The sequence below is a fragment of the Neovison vison genome, chromosome 3 (genome assembly GCF_020171115.1).
Source record: "Neovison vison isolate M4711 chromosome 3, ASM_NN_V1, whole genome shotgun sequence".
In the NCBI taxonomy this organism is placed as follows: domain Eukaryota; kingdom Metazoa; phylum Chordata; class Mammalia; order Carnivora; family Mustelidae; genus Neogale; species Neogale vison.
The window spans coordinates 169,693,259-169,698,796 of NC_058093.1; the positions used below are offsets into that span (position 1 = coordinate 169,693,259).

At 45.9% G+C, this 5,538-nt stretch overlaps 1 pseudogene; it reads left to right on the forward strand.

Annotated features, from left to right (window-relative positions):
• The first annotated feature begins 571 nt into the window (after positions 1–571).
• LOC122901945 lies at positions 572–4,167 on the forward strand (annotated as a pseudogene).
• The last annotated feature ends 1,371 nt before the right edge of the window (positions 4,168–5,538 follow it).

A 5,538-nucleotide genomic window follows, 5' to 3' on the forward strand; every position in this document is an offset into this window, starting at 1 on the left:
CTTTTTTTACTGCCCTAGAACAAAGGGAACATAATCAAGAGTGGAAACATTATTTGATATCTGCTTCAAAAGCAGGCTGCGTTTGATGTATGAGGCTGATGTGTGATCCTCGATCTATTAGATATTAGTATTAGACTGCCGGCTTTGTGCTGTTTATATTGGTAACATGACCCTGACCGGATCCCCAGCTGTGAGTATTAAAATGTGGGCTTTCAGTGATTGTTGGGCTTTTTTCCCTCCTAGTGCCAGGATGAGGTTGAATAAGCAGCCAATGTAACAGCCTTCAGCGGAGTGCGTTGAACTCTTAAAATTCAAATATCGGTGTGTAGGGAAACCTTTGTATCTCACGTTGCCTCCCCACCCCCAGACTACCATAAGGTACTCCTTGGATTCTGTTGCTTAAGCTGTGTTCACCATCCTCACCCAGGCCCTGCCTGTCTGGAAACTCACAGACCCTGCTGGTTGTTGAAGGAAGGAAGCCAGGCAGGAGAAGATTGGAGAGATTTGCAGAAGAGAAAGTGGGGCAGGTTGTGGCTCCCAGACATGGCCAGGAGAAGAAGAGAAGGAGAAGGAGGAGGAATGGAGGAGGGCAGAATGAGAAGGTGGAGGAGGAAGAGGACAAAGAGAAAAAGAAGCGGGGGGAAGGAGGGATAAGAGGATCGAGAACGGACTGAGCATTCGATACATATCACGCTCTTCTCAACCCGCTTAATTTCGTTTTCTTTCTCAACCATCCTACAAAGTAGGTCCTTGAGTACCTTAGGGATGGGTCTCCATTCTGTCACTCCTGCCTGTCCTTTCTTGAAGCCATTCTGGGCATCAAACATTTTCCACTCCGTAGACTAAAACACAACCTTGGCAGCAGGCCATCCAAGGTTCTATGGGAACGGTTCCCCCATGGGTGAGGGCACCATGGAGCACCAGCCAAACCCAGATTCTTTTGAGAATAAAAGCAAGTGCCGTTTGCAATAATGCTGGGAACACAGATGAAAACCCAGCCTCCCGTGGGTAATGCGGACACATGAGCCCCCTCCATGTTCAGCCTGTGCTGTCCACCTTGCTGAGCCACTGTGTCCTACCGTGCTGTGTCGCGTATAAGGCAGACTGACCAGACCCTACCTTCCTCACTCCAATCTGGAAAACTCCTTCTTCAGCTCCTCTTCAGAAACAACGGCTTCTGTGAAGTTCATGTCGAGTTCTTCAAAGCCAGCTTGCAGAGTGGTTAGAGGCCAGATACCATACCTATGATGACTCCAGGGGTTCAGATCCCAGCTTCACCACCGACATGCTGCACGTGTTTGGGGAACTCACTCACGTTCTCTATGTCTTGGCTCCCTTTTTTTTCTAATGTTGAGATAATAGAGCCTTCTTCATGGGGTGGCTTTGAGGACTGAGCGAGTTCACAAGTGCATGGGTTTCGGGGGGATCGTGGGCTGCTCAGTGACGTGGGGCACAGATGTGCTCGTGTTCACCCTGAGTACACCTGAGTCCACCTGTAAGGCACACATTTTCTCCTTTGAGGACAAAAAGAAATTGTCAAGTGGAATGTTAAATGTCAGAGGATTCATAGATCCTTTTGTCAATAATAACCCCCCGTTTTTATTATGGTGATTTTGACATCATCTTAATCAATCCAACATGTTAAAATTTCTAAGATCCCTCTAGGACTCAAGTAATTCTAGAAGCTATCCCACATAGGCTTCTTGCCGGCAGGAGTGTGGGATGGTCTCAAAATGCCTTTTATAAATAAGCAGAATAGGTTCCCATCTATGTGATGCTATTTCAGAGTTCAGTAACGTTTATTTTACGTAAGACCTGCCTTATTAAAGTGCTAATAGTCCTGAGGTAAGTAACTGATCTTTTCTATCTTCAGATATTTTTACCTTAGTGTGAATGCATTTCCAACCCTGTTTGAGTGAAGGCATGGGAGAAGATACCAGATATTCCTAAGGGGTAGCAGGGACTTTGAAGGGTAAGAAAGAGTGTGGAAAGGCAAGACTTCAGATGACAAAGATGAATTCTGTCCACATCACACTTTCACCTGGAGCAAAACACGCTTGTAGGGCTCATAATGCTAAACACCTTCTGAGTCTTAGCCGGAAGTGGCCAGACAACCCCTCCAGCCCCCCACCAATGCCCTCAAACACACACACGTACACACGTACTTGACTTAATTCAAGTCATCTGCCTCGCTCAAGCCCGGGTTAATGGGGACTTTTGCTATTGTTGTTGTTAGTCTCTGGCTGTCATTTTGAAGCTTTTCCCCCCACAGATTTTAATTGAATGTTCCAGAGGGGAGGTATTTCCAGCATTTAGTTTTGAACTTTTGCCTCACATTGTGACCAATTAAAATATGACTAACAACAGAACACACTTTCTTTTTCTTCAAGCATCACCCCCAACAGAGACAATGGGACTTGAACACCATATTATTATTTTCCATGCTGTTTGACTTAAATCAGGGAAAAGTTTTGTTTTGTTTTGTTTTTGGAAAGTTCTTTGAAAACTTTTTGACAATCCCATTTGGTCTTTTCTTCCCCTGTTCCATGTATATATTGGGCGGAATTCTTTATAGTCTGCTTTCTTTACAATTTTCATGTCAAACCTCCTTCTATAATACAGAGCAGTGGTCCCTGCTACGTGAGTGAAAGTCAAGCCATGGTGGACGGCTTTCAAGATGATACTAATACACAGATAGAGGGTACAAATCCATCTGAGCCCAGCCTGGCCAGCAGCCCTCCACTTCTGTCCCCCTGTGGCCTCTTTTCCCTTTCTCCACGTCTTTGGCACACCCCTCAGGTTCCTAGCCACCTCTCAGGGAAAGGTCTTCTATTGAGCAAAGAAAAGAGAACACATCGTTGATGAAGGGCCCAAGGCTGCTCTCTCCACATCTGAAGTGTATCCATAATGGCACTCTTTCTTCCCTCTGACCCTCAACTTCAAGAATTCCTCTTCTTCTTATGCAGCTGATCCCTTTCCTTTCTGCCCACCTTTGGCTCTTGGCTAAAAAAGTATTTTCCCTTCTGTCTCGTGCATTTTTATTCTCCCTCTTCATCATCTCTCAAACTGAAAACATATGCACGGTTCCTCCCTCATTCTAACAAACCTCCCATAAACTCCTCCCCCTACCCCATCACCTTGTCTTTCTCTTCCACCACCAGGCTGCTGGACGGAATAGCTCATGTCCCTCACTATGACCACCTCAACTTCACCAGCCCCCTGATATTCAGATCCCACCATATTAGATTCTATTGGCATTGTGATCCATGGGCTCTGACAAAAGTCAGGAGAGGACCTGGTACTTAGTAAATTGCCCTTGGATTCAGGCCAGGAATTTGGTAATAGGGATAATGTAGTAAATGAAAACAAAAAGTGGAGCTTAAAACTCAACTGCCCTCCCTCTTTTCCAGATAGAACCAAGCAGGTTACGGAAAGAAAGAAAAAGAAGCTTCTGGCCGTGCCAGATACCCTTACAAGAAAGCAAAGGAATTTCACAGAGTTGAAGAGCAAGCCTCTGAGAAAGATGTTTGCCCCAAAGATGCTTCGAAAGTCAAGGAGGAAGCTTATCTACGAAAAGCTAAGCATTACCACAGGTAATATAGGAAGATATACAGAATGGAGCTTTGAACGGCGATGATGGCAAGAAAAGTTGGCAACTTCTACATACCTGCAAGAGACCACAGCAGCATTTGTCGTCAGGATCAGAGCTATCAGTGGGGTGAGCCCAAAGGTTCAGAATGTGGGTGTTGTAACTTCTTTGCCTTGACCAGATCCTCACTGGCACCTTTGTTAAGCTCAACAAGGCCTCAGTTGACATGCTTAGGATTGTGGAACCATACGTAGCACGAGGGGGACCCAGACCTGAAGTTGGTGAATGAATTGATTTACAAGTGTGGTTCTGGCAAAATCAACCATGAAGCAAATTGCCCTGTCAGAGAACACATTGATTGCCCCATCTCTTTGTAAATATGGTACCATCTGCATAGAGGGTCTGATTCACGAGGTCTATTCTGTTGGAAAACGTTTCAAAGAAACAACTTCTTGTGGCCCTTCAAAAGATCTCCTCCATGAGGGGGTATGAAGACAAAGACCACCCATCTTGTAGAAAGTGGAGATGCTGGCAACAGGGAGGACCAGATCAACAGGATTATTACAAGGATGAACTAAGGTACCTACTGTGATTATTTTTTGTAATTTTGTCATTTGATAATGACTACTTTCATACTGAAAACAACAACAACAACAACAAAAACTCAAGTGCTCTTTTTTGGTCTGTTTCCTGAGCCAAAACTAGTCTGGGAATGAATGCCTAAACCCAGAGACAGCAATACTAGTACCCCTCAGCGGAAAGTGGGGGTGTCCGTGTCCACACCAGTCCTTGACATTGAGCCCGTGGGAGATAGCGAGAGCAGGAGATGGAGACCTGGCATGGCTACAGGGAGCATGATTCCAGCTGGGAGATAATCAGGTGAAAGGGAAGCAACGGGACATCCTCCTGCTTGCTTCTCTGGGCCTCTGAGGCTCACGGGATTGTTTATGTGTGTGAAGGAAAAATGGAGGTGTCTACCTTTCTAGAGGTTCCTGCCCATTCTTCCCTGTCCTAGCACTTTCCTGCATGTTCTCCAGTCCGGCTACTCTCTTTGGTCAAGAGAGCAAGAAGAGTGTTCCTCAACAGCATTACTTGCACATTTACCACCGGCAATGCAGCTCTCTTCTGCTGGATAAAGTTTCTGACAAACTTTTTGAAGTTAATCCCTTCCCCAGGTCTGAAAAGAAGCCTCTTCTTTGTAATCAAGCAGGTAAGAGGATGAGACAAGGAAGTCCTTGCTCTCTGCCCCAGTCAGCTCCTGCCCTTCCCCAAACGTGCACATTCTCTAGGAAAGAACCTCGGAGCACTAGAGTTTCCAATTGGGGTCTTGGCCTCTGTGCCAAGTGCCAAGTGATGTCTGGCGGTGCCCATTCTGATGCGTCCTGGCAGGCGAGCTGAGGCCCCCAATTCATCTCACATGAACCGTGAAATAGCCAGCAGATGGCCAGCCATCAGATGTGTGGTCACTACTGACCCAGCCTAGATTTGAACCTGTGACCCCTAAGTAAAGAGTTTTATGTTGCAATAACAATGCCTGAAGGGTCTAGGCGCTCTCCAAATCCCTACCTTTTAAATTAGCACTTTGTAGTTAGACACTGAGGAAGGAGAAGAAACGAAAGAAGGAATGAACTGAACACCTGCCATCCTTAAGGAAAGGAGGAAAACTTGGGGAGGGAAACTAGCTCTTACAGCCTCGGTGGAGGAAGCCGTTGCTTTTTAAAGCAGGGTGCCATCTGAGAAGTGACTGCCTCTTACCATCACTCTGCAGGGCTATTGGAAACACCTGCATTGGCCTTCGCTCTGCTTCGTTGGTTGTCTTCATTTGCTTGCTTAAACAACTGGAGGTGTTTATACCTTTGTAACAAAATCACTTTCTTGAACAGGATCACAATAATGAAAGGAAATTCTCTTCTCCCCAAAACTCTCAGGAGCTTCAGCCCCCTCCTTCA